This window comes from Petaurus breviceps, unplaced genomic scaffold, assembly GCF_028583685.1.
Source record: "Petaurus breviceps papuanus isolate PSGF00001 unplaced genomic scaffold, PetGlider_PUasm1.0 90752, whole genome shotgun sequence".
Taxonomy (NCBI): Eukaryota; Metazoa; Chordata; class Mammalia; order Diprotodontia; family Petauridae; genus Petaurus; species Petaurus breviceps.
This window is the reverse complement of record NW_027187336.1, coordinates 7,671,036-7,687,882: the sequence shown is the minus strand read 5'-3', so window position 1 is coordinate 7,687,882 and position 16,847 is coordinate 7,671,036.

The following is a 16,847-nucleotide window of genomic DNA, read 5'->3' as shown; positions in this document are numbered from 1 at the left end:
AGCACCGGCTCCAGTGTCGGGATGACCTGGATCAAATCCGGGCTCAGATACTCAGCACCACACCCAGCAATAACTGGCCGTGTAACCTTGAGCAAGTTACTTAACCCCAATTGCTTAAAAAAAAAAAAAAGTGAGCCCAAACATTACGAAGGCAAATGATCTGACTGATGTTGGCAGAAAGGGGTTAGAACTGGGGTTCTTAGATTCCAGTGTACTTCTTAAGCTGGGTCTTTGAACTTGAGTGGGGGAAAAAATTGCATCTTTATTTAATCTAACCTTTCCTGAAATTTAGTATTTCCTTCCATCGTTTAAAACCTTGGGAAGTGCTGTTAGTATACACACACAGGTCAATTCCTAGAGCTAGGAGTTGAATGCATGTCTTCTCATTTCAGATCCATTACCCTTCCAGCAATGGTGATGCTACTATGACTTAGAGTAAAAAGACTTTCCTTAGTTTACACTCTACTTTGGGTTGGCTGTTTAGGAAGACTCTGCTAATGTAGCCAAAATATATATTTAGCTCCAGTGGGTTGCATAGTTTCATTCTGCTCCATGGTCATGGGATACCTCTTCTTGGCTAACTGACTTAGACATGCAGGCTGTCATGCTGTTAACAGGTCACAAGAGGTCTAGTCAGAAAATCTGGATAGATGAGTAAATACTTGATTGCTTGGGGGTGGGGGCCTCCCCCCCTCTCCCAGGCAATATGGTAATGGTGTATCAGTTTAATAGAACACTGGTGTAAGACTGAGAAACAAATCCAGAGAGATGAAGTAATTTCCCCATTGTCACATAGCTAACAAGTGTTGGAACTGGGACTTTGGCCCAGAGCTCCTGATTCCTAGTCTATCCCATTCCACTGTGCCAAACTGCCTGTAATTTTTTAGGGGAAAGGAAAATGACTTGCTTGAGACCCTACCTATTAGCCCACCAAAGGGATGCTAATTTAATCTGTTTCTTTTTTCACACAATGTCATCACCATATCCCAAGAATCTTCCAAGAACAGGAAAGAAAAAGAGCAGAGAATCAAGTAAATTGATAGTTCAGATCAAAGGATTGAGACCTACAAGGACCAGGCAAATAAAACAACTTGCTGAAGGTCACAAATCTTGGTTGGTTGGTTGTTGTCATTCATTCTCAAAGAGGACCAAAATGACATCAGTATGTTGGAGTCAAGTTACAGTGTGTCCAACTGTGACTGATCAGACCAGTATGAATTAGGAATGTTCTACCACAGGTCAGTCACAAATAGTCCATTTGAACATTTGGGGTTGATTCTCTAAATTTGAGCATCTCACATTTCTTTTGAGTTACTTCAATTCTGCTTTGCTTATAGAGCACAGTACCTCCTCTGATGATGGCATTCCATGCTGAGGAGTCCTGTGCCAGTCTCCCATGTCACACAATCAATTCCAAAGTTCTTAAGAGAGACCTTGAAAATGTCCTTGTATTGCTTTTTCTGTCCACCATGTGAGCCCTTACCCTGAGTTGTCCATAAAATAGTTTTTTAGGTTTCTTACATATAACTTCCAAATGTAAAATTTCATAACACTTTTTGTTAATCTTTGCCCTTGTTTCCAGGAGTTTTATTAAGACCCAAAGGCTTTTGTTTTAGTTAATTTTGAGAATCATCCCTTATTATCCCAAGAAGTAATGTCTTGGCAAGTATTCTCATTCTCATTCATTGTTGAAAAAGACATGCAAAGGTCAAGTGACTTATGGAAAGCCGCTTAGTTTGGTTTCAGTTATCAAAATTACACGAGGACATAATAGGTTACACAATTTCGAAACATTTCAAAATCACACATTTGTAATTCAAAAATGCCTCAGAGATTCTCTGGTTCAACCTCTAGCCAAATCACAAATCCCATATACCAAATCCCCAAGTCTATCCTCTGCTAGAAACCTTCTAGTGACAAAGATCTCACAGCTCTGTCCCTCTCCCTAACTCCAAACCTCAATGAAGGGGCCTGTTTCTTTCGAACATTCCTAATTGTCAGGAAGTTCTTTATACTGAGATGAAATCCATTTTCCAGCTACTTCTACTCATCAAAGTTCTTATCTTTTGGTACCAAGCAGACAATTCTAATTTCTCTTCCACATTACAATCTTTTATATATTTAAAGACTGCCTGTTCTATGTACTGCTTCTTAGCCTCTAGTCTTTGATTTTTCAACTCCCCCACTTCCTTTAACTAATCCTTGTAATGACATGATAAGTTCTTTCACCATCCCAGTCCCCTTCTTGTCTCAAACTTACTCCAACTGAAGGATTTGAAAATATATCCTTGCTCCCCTGGCTTTAAAGCAAAGAGTTTTTGCTTTTTAAAATACTAACAATTTGATACTTTTTAATACTTTTAAAAATACTAACAATTTTAAAACAGAGAATTCAAAAATAAACTGAAGAATTGTATTTATCCATTTTGAATTTTCATATTGTTATCTTTTAACAACTCACCACAAGAAGTACTTTAAACTTTTGATCAAACAATGGAAACAATAATTTAATTTTTCCTTGAAGAGGTACAATGTAGTTTTTTTCATTTCCTTTTTAATTTTATTGTTCTCAAGTTTTCATTGGAATATATTTCCTAACCACTGATAAAGTAGTACCAATGAAACTGTCAATCGAAATCTCTATCCAGATAGTTCTGATACATTATTCAATAACACCTCTAAACAAATCATTCAAAAAATTCTTCTGTAAAATAAAGAGACTTTGACCATCTTGAAATGGTAACTCCTTGGAAACTTGATTATTCACATTGATATAAATTATTCTAGTGCCAGAAATTTGTTTTCTTTTGTATATTATTATCATTTATGTTTCTTTAAACATTCTTTAGTGGTCAGGTTTATGTTACCAAAAGCCAAAAGCAGATAAAAGAGAAGGGAAGCAACAGGTCTAAGAAAGGTACAGACGCCTTTCTCTAACAGAATTAAAGGAAGCAAAAGTAATTGACCAAGCAAAAAAATTAGCCGTCATAATTAGCTCCTAGGCCTAGCAACTTTAAATAATTAACTTTGGAAAGGGAAAAATAGTCAAGACTTGGAGCATTTGTGGGGGTGTGGTGTGGAAGAGAGAGGGAGAGGAGGAGAAGCCAAAAGAGAAAATAGGTTTGTCCCCACCCCTCTCTCTTCTTTTCCCTCTCCCTCTTCCTGCCCTTCTCTTCCTCCTTCCTTTACTTCCTCCCTTTCCCTTCTCTTTCTCAAGCTCTCTGTCATCCTTTGCCATGCATGTGCCTCACTACCAAACTACTCTTAAGTTGAACCTCCTTTTTCCATAGATAGTTGTGTTCTCTCCAGATTTATTGAGGAGTGGAATGTTTTGTAGCTATGTTTTTTAATTATTTTTAATTATTCACCTTAGTAAATGCCTTGGCTAAGTTAGTTGAATTTGTTGGCTAATTGTCAAAGGAAGTACACTGTGAGTTCATGAGCTGTAGCTTTTGGAGTAGCCAGCCACAGGGTTACCCCTGGCACCCCAGGTAGCAGCCACCCTCTGAGGCCCTATGCTTGACTCCTGAGAGACAGGCTGAGGAAGTAGGCCAGAATAAGTTCTATACACAATGCATATAGAATATATGAAAAGCAATATTGGAGGGGAAGGTAATAGCATCTGGGGACACCAGAAAAGGCCCCTCCAGAAAAAGGGGAGTTTTGATCTTAGTCTTGGAGAAAGCCAGGGATTCTAAGAGGTAGAAGTAAGAAATAAGAACATTCCAAGGAGACAAAGACACAGAGACAACTAATAGTATCACATGAGGGATAATAAGTAAGTTCACTATGATTGGACTATAAAATTTGCAGAAGGGAATTAGGTGTAAGGAGACTGGAAAGGTAAAACGAGGAGCAGGTTACAAAGAACTTTAAATTCCAAAGAGAGTTTAATCCTAGAGGTAACAGGCAGCCCCTTGTCTCTATTGTAATTCAAAAGATCCAAGATTTTATTGGTATGAGTGACCCCACACACACACCAAAAACATATCATAGCCCTTCCATACCTGAAGAAGCTATCTTTTTTTTTTGCTGTTTTTTTGGGAGGGCAATTGGGGTTGTGACTTGCCCAAGGTCACACGGCTAGTTTTTGTGTTAAGTGTCTGTATCAGCAATGCAATATTCACAATGCCTACGGAAATTGTAAATATACTGATGTGGTTATCCATCACAAAAATATATCAGGCTTTCTATATGGGCGATAAAGCTGGAACGTTTATTAAAATACCAATAGACTGAGTCCCAAAACCAGAAAGTCAAAGCCATCAGGGTAGTTAAGAAATTGGCACAGGCAGATAAATTAGAAAGCACCCACATTCTCAAGCCTTTAAAACAGAACAGGCTACCTCAGGCAAAGGTCCTCCTCTCCCCACTCACAGCAACCACCCAGTGTCCAGGAAGCATGCTCCCAGCAGCTCCGGCCCCCCTGGCACTCTTCAGCAGGAGTCCTTAGCAGAAATTCTGGCTGACTCAAAAAGGGGTTCATGCTTCCGCTGCCGCTGCCTCTGCTGCTGCTACCACCGTCGCCACCACTGCTAGCCACCACAGGAACTCTAGCTTGACTTCCGCTTCCTCTTGCTCCGCCCCTTCCTGCTACATCAGCAAGTCCAATGGGGCATGGAAGATCTTTAAATCCCATAACCCTTACAGTGTCTGAGGCCGGATTTGAACTCAGCTCCTCCTAACTCCAGGGCCAGTGTTCTATTCACTGCACCACCTAGCCACCCCCTGAAGAGGATATCTTAATGAGTTCCTATACTAAAAAAAATAAAAAATCCCGACTGGAAGCTAAAATTCTGATGCCATCTCTCTCCAAAGAGAACTATCCCATGGTTCATCACAAGGACCCTAATTATAGCCTTTCAGCTTGGCAGGACCTGAAAGAACTTTTGATCTCTAGGTACAGCCTTTGAGAATCAAGGGTTACTCTCTATAACAGTCATGCATCAGAGCAGGACTTGAGGTATCATCACACTTAGTAAAATATCAGGCATACCTGCTCCTTCCCTAAAAAAAGATGAAGACAAATCCACGTAGACCATCTGCAGAGGATTCTCAAAACTCTTCAGCTGTTTTAACTTTTCTATCAGTAAATATTTTGGTCTATTAGCCTTGACCCCTGTTTAGGTATTTAATTCTGTTCAAAACTCTTTAAAAAAAACTCTTAAGATGATTTCTGAAATACTACACAGTACTGGTTCTACCTCCCCAGTGGCTCCCCTGTCTCTTTCCTTGGCTTCTCCTCCTCTTAATACTTCCTAATAGTGAGTGTTTTTTCAAAGTTCAGTCTTTGTCTACTTTTTGGCTTTTTTTTTAAACTTTCTCCCTTGAAGAGTTCATTTAATCTTATAACTTCAACTATCACTTCTTTGAAAATCATTCTCTAGATTAGACAGATTAATACAAGGGTAAAAGAAAAACTTGTCTTCAAGATCCCTAAGTTTGAGCCTCAAAGCTCCATTTAGAATGCCTATGAATTCCTATTCCTGACAAAGATTCATTCTCCCTTCCTCTCACCTTAGCCTAAGATTGGGTACCTTCCTGTTCTATCTGCTTAAACTCTCCCCAATAGTCCATTTCAGATTAAGGACCTCAGAGTATAGTTAGGAACCCCACCCCAAGTGAGAACCAGAAGATTTGAATTAGGGATGGGGAAAGAGCATGGGAAGGATGAAAAAAAAACATTCTAGAAGGTGGAAATTGTCAATAATGACCAGAGGAAGCAGCTGCTAGATAGGGTCATGACTCTAGTCTAGTATCCTTCAGTTTCATTTACCATATGGCTCTCCCAGGAGGAGAGCCTTTCTTCAGCTAAAACTTGAGAACCCATATCTCCCCTTGTTGGTGCATTTCTTTCCCCTTACTTCATACTTAATAAACCCCTGTCCAGAACCTAACTCAGTGACAGTACTAACATAGATACCTCAATGCTGCCATTTTTACTACAACCTCTGCACTGGTGCTGGTGGCTAAATTGTTCTGGGGCATAGGATTATCACTCTGAGAAGTGGGTAGAGTTGGCTCTCAACCCTACACCCCACCCCATAAACACAACTTACTGTAATCCATTTAACATGTTGGAAGAGAGACTTTATGTCTTTTGCTTCAGGGCCCCACCTGTTCTCAATCAACTTCTTTCCATTGTATATTCTCAATCACAGAATCCCACAATTCTAAATTTGGAAAGTTCTTCAATTGTCATCTGTCCAACCCAAAATTGAAAATGGATCTCTGCTATAACATACTAGACAAGTTCTACCCTCTGATGGAATACCTTCTTGTGAGACAGAATCTACTAAACCTTCCAAAGCAGCCCATTCTATTTCTGGGTAGCTCTAGTGCCTGGGAAAATTTTCATGTCATTTAGCCTAAATTTGCCTTTTAGCAACTTTTCATCCATTGCTCCTAGTTCTGTGCTTTGGGGTCAAATAGACCAAACTAATCCTTTTTCCATATAATAACCCTTTAGATCTTTAAAGACAGATAACATATCATGTCTCCAAACCTTTTTTTCTGAAGGATAAACATTCTCACTTCCTTCAACCCATTTTTCACATAGTATGGACTCAAGGCTACTTTGGTTGCCTTCCTCTTAGATACATCCCAGCTGACCAATATCCTTTCTAAACTTCAGTGCCCACAACTGAACACAATACTTAGAATGATGTCTGACCAAAGCAGTATATAATAGAACTATCACCTTTTTCCAGGAAACTGTTGTCTCAATGCAGCCCAAAATCACATTACCTTTTTTATCTGCCACACCACAATGCTGATTAATATCAAGTCTGTAATGTGCTTAAAACTTTTTCAACCTATCTACCTCATCTTGAACTTCAGAAGTTGATTTTTTGAAACCAAGTATAAAATTTTGTAATTGATCAATTTATAATTGAATGAATTTCATCTTATTAGCACAAACCCAATATTCTAGTCCAAAGGTTCTTAATATTTTGGGTGTGTGCCATGGTGGATTCCTTTTGTTTCTGTGGGGGCTCTGCCCACCCAAAAACTGTTGGGGTTTTATGATGATTTGTGGTGGAACTGTCTCAAAGAATTCAGTCAGACCACCTCTAATCCAAGTATAGGCATTTATTGAGATTGATGCCTCCCATGGAGCAGGCTAAATTCCAAGAGGAACCAGCAACTTCAGAGAAAGCAAGATGGATTTTTATAGGCTAAAGATGCTGATTACACAATAAAAATTTACATAGAATATAAGAATATGGTTAATATTAAAAAGGCAGGAGAAGTTTGTTAAGGGATTAGGTAATGGAGGAGGGATCCCATCTATGTTTCGGTGGTTAAACATTCTGGTCATGGTGCCCTTCAACTGGTTAGCTATTGTGGTCCTGTCTTGGGCTATATGGATGATGTGATTGTGATTGAGTACAAGAACACACCTGTTTCCGTGGGAATGGGTCTGGGGACAGTGACCAGGTAGAGTCAGTAGCCAGGTTCCCATCAAATGGACATACTGCTGTTATACACCTGTTGTTCCAGTGAGCTGTGAGATATATATGAAGAAGTTAGGACATTGGCAGGAGGGCTACATAGGTACAGTGGACCTGTAATGAAGTTAGAATTTTGGGGCTGGGAGCAGCTTTATTAGGATTCCATCACTTTGATAATCCAGTGAGTTCTATGGACTTCTCAAAATAATATTTTTAAAATAATTGAAGAAAATGCTAAATTTTAGTTAGAAGTGAATTAAAATAAAAATGCTAAATTTTTCCCAATTAAAAATCATAAAGATTCTGAAATCTATCAATAGATCCCATGTTAAGAACCCCTGACAACAAACTGGTCAAATTTTTTTAGCTCCTGACCATCTTCCAATGTGTTACCATTTCTCTACCTTTATGTAGATTAGAAGTTTGATGAGCATGACGTCTATGCCTTTATTTGGGTCAATGATAAAAAATGTTAAATGGCACAGGGCCAAGAAGGGATCTTTGGGGCATTCCACTGGATACCACCTACTAAACTGTTAATGAACCATTAAAGATTCTGTTAATATTCAGCCAGTTTAGAATCCATCTAAATATATTAGCATTTTGGCCATCTCTTTTCCTATTTCCCAAAAGAATATTATGAGATATTTTAACAAATACTTTGCTAAAATCAAGGTAAAAAATGTTTCTATAACATTCCCCTAATACACTACTAGTTTCTAGTATGTTCCTTTTTACCTGCCTGTCTATTATGATTAAACTATATCCATTCAAAATATCTTCTAGTTACAGATTTCATCCTACAAAGCTTCACCTTTGAGGTGAAATTTTCCCTCATGTGTTAGTTAGGACCTCTACTTCTTTCTTTTCTCTAAACTTTGTGCATCTGCATATAGACAATAGAGACCAAAGGTGTTTGTACCTTTCTTGGATTTTGTATCCTGTGAACTTTTGGGTGTCTCAACTGCTGTTTTTCTTCCTTTGTTGTAGTTATTCTCTGCAGTGCTTTTTAAACTGTGGGTCACAACCCCATATTTGGGTCACGTAACTGAATGTGGCAGTCAAGGAAAAATTTGGCAACAGTAAAAGGTTTCTGAACACATGATGACCAAAAATTAATTCAAAACCAAATGCGTAATGAATCTGACTTGTATCTGGTAGCACTTGCCCATGTTGCATCACACAACTTCACTGCAGGCTTGGTTCTGAACACACAACATTCATACTTTGCACTATATATGCCATCATGCCATGCAATGCCAACTAACACTGCCAGATACACCTTGGCTTAGAATTGAGACTACTGTATGTTATGAATTAGTGTTTTTACTTTCCATACAAAATTTTCTGCTCTTTTAGAAACATAATAGTTTAATTAGAGAAAAGAAAAATTTTTAATATTTTACTCCCATCATTCCTCAGCATATAAGTATCAAATTAGTATACCTTTGGATTGTATTGTATTAGAATGTTCGATTATAAAAATTGCTGTTATCTCCTTTTATAGAAGTATGTGTTTAATTGCAACAAGTAAAGACAAAGGCCCTTTAATAATATCTCTCCATCATCACAGCTGTATGTGTATGTAAGTGTGAACATCAGTTCTTCAAATTTAGAACAAATGTAATTTAATACAATAAGTATTTATTTGAGAAATTATTAGCAATATTTATTTATATTTTAGGACAAAAATTTTGTCATTATGAATAAGTGGTTAAATTTAGACAGAAGAGGTAAAAATACTGATGACAGTGTGGCAGTCTTCTCTATCAGGTTGTAGTATACCTAAATTGACATGAAAAAGAAAATATGTCAAGTCATTTTTGCAAAACCACTTTGCTTAATTTGTAATGAAGTTTTGGTTGCGGAGAGCATGAAACCAGCCAAACTAAAACTCCATCTTAATGCCAATCATTGCAGCTTATTGCAATAAACCAAAGGAATATTTTGAATGACTGTTAAAATCTTCAAATAAAGAAAAACAATGTTTTGAGAAATTTGTTTCTGTCAATGAAAAGTATTGACTTTCATCTCACAAAACTTCTTATTTAATTGCAAAAATTAAAAAGCCCTATATGATAGGAGAAGATCTCATGTTACCTGCTGCCATTAAAATGTCAGAAATAGTTCATGGGAAAAAGTATGGGGATGAAATTCCTTTATCAAAGGAATATATTTTATATTGTAAAATTCCTTTATCAAATGACATCATTTCCAAAATAATTTCTGAAATTAGTGATGTCCAATTCTAGCACCCTATTTACCAGGCATAAAGGCAACCCAAACTTCGCAATTTAGTTAGATGAAACAACTAATATTTCTCACATGGCGTAGTTGTTACTTTATATAAGATATGTTTATGAAGGAAGCAGACATCAGAAATTATTGTTTTGTTACCCTTTAGAAGGGCACACAAGAGGGGAAGATATGTATCTTAAATTCAATGAATTTTTTACAAATGAAAGTTTACAGTCAGTGGAAAAATTGCTTTGGAGTCTGTACAGTGCTGGAGCAATGAGGAATAAGAATGTTGGATTTGTAGCAAAAGTTAAGGCTGGTAGCAGTGAACATATCACCTTTACTCACTATATGGTCCATCAGGAGGCACTTGTAGCCACCCAGAGTTAAATGTTGTGCTTCATAATACTATCAAAATCAATAACTTCATTAAAAGCGGTGCCCTTAACAGTGGTTTGTTTTCAAACCTTTCCAAAGACATGGACTCCAATTACAAAAGCTCATTATTACATACATAAGAGGTAAGAGGTAAGGTGGCTCTCAAGAGCATGAAGTGTAAACAGATTATTGAAACTGAAAGAAGTTGTTATAGTTTTGAATGAGCAGAAATCCAATTTTGTTAATTTTTTTCATAATGATTTATGGCTTTCAAAACTGTTATTTGTTGGATATTTTTTTTAAAAAAAAACTCAATGATTTAAACATGCCACTTCAAGGGGAAAAATATATTTATGTTAAAAGATAAAATTCAAAGTTTTACTTAAAAAGTTAATATATGGAAGAATAAGGTGGAAAATGGTTCTTTAGAAATATTTACAACTACAGATAATTTTATAATCAAAAATAACCTTCCCAAAGATTTAATTGTAAGAGTTGTAATTGATCATTTGAAGTGACTGGAGACACGGTTTCAGAAATAATTCCCTTCAAATTTTGATTCTAAAAAACTAAATTGGGTTCATAAACCATACTAAATTGAAATAAAAAATGTCAGTCATCTGCCATTTAAAGTTGAAGAAGGATTTGTCAAGTTTCCAAGCAAAAGAGGTTTAAAACTTGCATTTCCTTAAAAACCATAAATTAATTTTGACTTGGGAGTAGGACAGAATTTCCAACAATTTCTGAAATGGTCCTATATATACTTCTGCCATTTTGTACTACATATTTATGCAAAGCAGTGTTCTCAGCATTGGTAATTATAAAAATAAAAATATCAATCAACTCTGAACAAACATTGATGATGCTCTATGTCTATTTAATTCTTTATGTAAAAATAAACAAGCATGTCCATCTTATTAATATGCAAAATCACTTTCGTCTTTAATAAATGGTAAAATTATATGTATACTGAAGAATTGTTTTAAATAATTTTCTTTATGACTTACTATCAGTAAATGTTTGACTTGTATACCTATTTTATATACCTATATACCTGGGGTCATGTAAAAATTTCTTGGGTGAAAGGAGTAGCAAGTGGAAAAAGTTTAAGAAACCCAGCTCTATGATATCTATCTTGCTTACCTGCAAACACAGATACAAATCTCTAAAAGTCTATTGGTCATTTTCAGTTTGATTTTCTGTTCATTTCAAATTCATGTTCAAAACCAAACCTCACAAATCAGCTCCTCTTTTAAAGACTCCATTTTTGTCATTCACCACATTTCCACATATAAGCTTAATGTTTTGGCATATTTTTTTTTCATTTTTCCCTGTAACTTTCAGTTCTCAAACTTAATCAGTCACCATGACTGTCATTTCTATTTTTTTTTATACTTCTCACCCTTTCCTTTCTACTGCTACCACCCTAATTTAGGTCCTTATGATCACATGCTTGGGCTTCTATTTGTAGGATAATAGGATCATAGATTTAGAAATGGAAGGGACTTTAAAAGCCATCTAGTCCAAGCCCCTCATTTTACAGATGAATAAAGTAGACTCTGCAAAACTAAATGACATGTCCTAGTTTATAGATAATTTTTTGTTACATTTTAAGTTCCAGACTGTCTCCCTCCCTCCCTCTCTCCCTATCCCTTACTAGAAAAGGCCACCATTTAACCTGATTTATAAATATATATACTATGCATACTTCTATTATCAGTTCTTTCTCTAGATGTGGAAAACATCTTTATTCACAGGTTCTTTGTAGTTGATTTGAGTATTTATAATACTCAGAATAACTTGGTTGTTCACAATTATTCCTCAAACAATATTGATATTACTGTATACATTATTCTTGTGGTTCTGCTCATTTCATTTTTCATTATTTCATGCAAATCTTTCCATGTTTTTCTAAAAATCAATCTGCTCATTATTTCTTACAACATAGTATTCCATCACAATCATAAATACAAATTGTTCAGCCCTTCCCCAATTGATGGTCATTCCCTCAATTTACAGTTCTTTGCCACAATAAAGACAGTTGCTATAAATATTCTAGAACATTTAGGTCCTTTTCCTTTTCCCCAATCACTTTGGGAAACAGATCTAATAGTGGTATTTCTGGGTCAAAAGGAATGCATAGTTTTATAATTCTTTGGACTTAATTACAGATTGCTCTCCAAAATGACTGGATCAGTTCACAGTTCTACCAACACTATTAATATCTCAATTTTTCCACATCCTCTCCAACATCCTTCTATTATTTTAACTAATCTGATAGCTATGAGATGATATCTCAAAGTTGTTTCAATTTGTATTTCTTTAACCAATAGTGATTTAGAACATTTTTATATGATTTTATATAGTTTTGATTTCTTGATCAAAAAACTGCCTATTCATATCCTTTGACCATTTATCAATCAGATGACTCATATTCTTATAAATTTGACAAAGTTCTTATATATATTTGAGGTATGAGAACTTTATCAGAGAAATGATCTATGAAAAATTTTCCCAATTTTTTCCTTTCCTTCTAACCTTAGCTACAATGGTTTTATTTCTACAAACCCTTTTTGATTTAATGTAATCAAAATTATCTATTTTATATCTCATAATGCTGTCTGTCTCTTGTTTATTCATAAATTCTCCTACTATCCATAAGTCCACCTCATTTAAAATAAATGTAGAGGGGCGGCCAGGTAGCACAGCGAGAGAAGACCTGGAGATCGAATCCCGGGCTCAGACACTCAGCACCACACCCAGAAATAACTGGCCGTGTAACCTTGAGCAAGTTACTTAACCCCGATTGCTTAAAAAAATAAAATAAAATAAAATAAATGTAGACTGTATAAAATACCTGGGAGTATACCTTCCAAGAGAAATCTAGGAACTGTATGAAGATAATTATAAATTATAAAACATTTTTATACTAATAAAGCCAGATTTAAATAATTCAATCCATACTAATTGTTCATGAGTGGTCAGAGCCAATATAATAAAAATGACAACTCTACCTAAACTAGTTCATAGATATTAAGGAACATGTAGTCTCCTTACTATTCTTACCTTTAATCTTTCCCCCTTCAATACATTTTGTATACAGTTGTAAGATAAATCTTCCCAAAATGCATTTTTATTGTCCCACTCCCCCACTCCAAAACCTTTAGTGACTCCAATGCTTATCTTGGCTTTCAAGGCCTTAATCTGAATAACAATAACTGACCTTTATGTATTACTTTGTAAAACATATATCATTTGATCTTTTGAAGTAAGTGAGTTAAGGTCCCTCTGATCCAAGTCCAGTGTTCTGGTTTTTTTTTTTTTTTTGCTTTTTGGAGGGCAATTGGGGTTAAGTAACTTGCCCAGGGTTACACGGCTAGATTTTGTGTGTGTGTGTGTGTGTGTGTGTGTGTGTGTGTGTGTGTGTGTGCGTGCACACGCTAAGTGCCTGAGGCTGCATCTGAACCCAGGTCCTCCTGACTCTAGGGCCAGCGCTCTACTCACTGGGCCAAGTCCAGTGTTCTATGCACTATACTATACCTCCCTGAGTACCTATCCCTGACTTACACTATTTCTCTAAGTCTACTTTCCACAATTTCCTAAGAGATACTTTCTATTCCGATCAGACCAACCACTGTCTTTCAAATATATTCACAATATAATATAAGATCTAAATCATTTAACCTCTCTAGAACTCAGTTTCCTTATATGTAAAATGAGGAGGTTGGTTAGACTCATTGACCCCTAAGGTTCTTTCTAGTTCTAAATCTATGATCCTATTATCTTATCAATTTGAGTACCCTCCATCTATGCAGACTGCAACCTATCCATGCCTGCCTATACTGTGAGACTCAGTATATGTTTGTCATAGAGGGTCTACCTCCTATGTTAAAAGTCTTCTTCATATGCTCCTGACATTGTAAGGTTGCCAATAGATCACTTTGGTGGTCTACTTGTCAACCCTCTTCAGCTAACCAGTCCATATGCTCTTCCTCTGGTACACTTCTTTAATGATGTCCTTCACTCCTACTCTTCAGTTCCTCATTGAGTATATGCCAAAGCCTACTCACACCCACCAAGAGCATCTCCATTGACCTATGAATGATGCTTATTTTTGATTCTTCAGAAACAGGTATATCCTGTGTCTTATTGTCTAATATGCCCTGAGAAAAACTACCATTATTCATACTACTCCCTTAGCCTGAAATGCATTAAATTTGCCTATTTATCCAAATCATACATTCTTTCAAATTCTAACCTAAGTCCTACTTTCTCCCAAAACTGCTTCCAATATGAATTTCTGGGTTAGAAGACTGTGCAGGAGGTAAATGGCTAGGTGTGATCACATTAGTGGGGTACCCAACAGCAGAGCAGGTATTTATATCCTGCCTATTATTTGCAAAACATTATGTTATGCAATAAAAAAGATAAGAGGATGCTGTCTAGTTAGGAAATTACAGAAATACCTGAAAACAAATAACAATGAAATTTTAATAACAGTTCAAGATAATAACAAACATTTACATGGCTAATTATCAGATGAATTCTATAAAGACTACTAGGCTCCTTGGTTCATAGATGAAAGAACATTTTAGATTGTGATGGTCATGAATGACTTATAGATGAAATAAAATTTTTATCTAGCTCTAGATTATTAAATTTAGATGGACTGAGATGAAGGGAAGTAGGCATTCCAAAAAGATGAAACATCATGAGCAAAAGCACAAAGGCTGGAAAGTGTTATAAGGCATTTGGTGTGGGGCAGTAATTGAAGCAGGTTTGTGTAAGAGAATAATGATTGGGAAAGAGGAATGAGGTTGCTATACTATAAGAGGCTTTGAATGTGAGGTAAAGTAATTTAGTTTTGATTTTGTAAACAAACAATAAGGAGCCATTGAAGTACTTGTAAGAGAAGAGATACGAACAATACAATCAACAGATATTTTCTGAGTGCTTACCACATGCATCTTTTTGCGCTTGGTGTCATAGGGCATATGAAAGAGGAATAAGGTATATAACATGGCATCTGTCTTCAAGGACCTCATAGTCATGTTAAAAAAATAATATTAATACATTTGAAAAATTTAGAAAAATTCAATTGCTAAACTTTATACCATTGGGTGAGGGCACTGCCTTCAGTTTCTCACACAGTGATAACAGTACAGTCACTGTTATTTATCATCTGGTTGGGGAGATAAAATGAAGAAGTAGATGGCCATGCAGATAATTAACACTACAGGATTTCAGAAAAAGGAGAAATCATTTATTGGTACTAATTGGGGAATGGGAGTAGGGGTGGAGAGGATTTGAGGAAAGGTGGTAGAGGAAAATAAAGAACTCACAACCTCCTAGGAAATTGCATATAGTTCAAAAGTCACAGTAACCTTGCAATAGCCAAAATTAATCACTAAAAATTGTTCATAGCAACAGAATTGATGAGGTGTTTTTTCTCCTACAAGAGATGAAAAATACTAGTGTATTATTGACTTAAACCCCTGACATACATAGACCTGACTTTTCTAAAATAGTAGACTTTGAGTTATTAAGAATTGGGTATGTAATCTGGCCAGGTAAGATTTTTTTTAAGGTAAACAGCAAAACTTTGATAACATTCAGACTATTATTTCAACTTTGAAAGGACTTTATTTTATTTTTACAAGGAATTGTAATAGTAATTTGAATAAGACATAAAGCAGGTACTTGCAAACTGCGGGACTTGTGGATGCAGAGAAGTTAAAGCAAAGATTCTCATAAGCCCTACCTTAGAATGCTTATAGCTTCAGCTTCTTCTCTAGGCCAGGAGGCAGGCTCATTAATGTTATTTTTAAAAGAGCTATCATCAGTCAAACAATGTTTGTTTGTTCTTTAGACCACTAAAGATAACAAGGCTGTGGAAGAAATTTATGAATTGGGAAAATAGAAAATATAGTTGGAGTACAACTTTACCTACCCATAAATGCTATCAAGATGACTAATTAATATTTTCAGCATTAACTAAGGAAGTTGCTTCCTATGTCCAGAAATGAAGCCATCTTTCATCTGATTTCACAAAATCATGGAATCTTAAAGTTGGAAGAGACCCGGAATTCATCTAGTCTAATCTGTACCTGAATAAGAATCCCCTCTACAGCAACCCCAACAAGTTATTACTAGTGTTATTTAAAAAGATGTGAGAGCTATTATCAGTGACACTATGATTTTTTTTCCTGTCAATAAAAATAAAGGAGGAGAGATGTTAGGTAAGGGGAACCCACTACCCCTTGAGGTAGTCCATTTTATATAGCTTTACATAGCTATAATTGTTAGGGAGACCATCAATGTTCAGAATTTGTATGTGCTTATGTAATGGGGTACTGGCCAATGTTGAGGGGGATATTGTCCCGCCACTTAGACTTCCTAGCTCTATGACCATAGACAAATTACAACCTCTGTATGGTACAAGTGACTCCTTAAGACTTATCTATTGAGTGTGCATTAGTACAGGGAGTTCCCAAATTGTATAGATTCTATGCATATATGCATGTAATATATATGTACACACATACTTGAGAAGGCTACAATCCAAGACCAAAGTGAAGGGAGTGTTGGTGCATGATTTTCTCTTTGCAGATGATTGTTCACTCAATGCATTCTCTGAAGCTGAGATGCAATAAATTATGCGTCAATTCTCTGCTGCTTGTGCTAATTTTGGCCTAACAATTAACACCAAGGAAGCACAGGTGCTCCATCAACCACCACCACACCATCCATACATGGAACCATTGGTTACAGCAAATA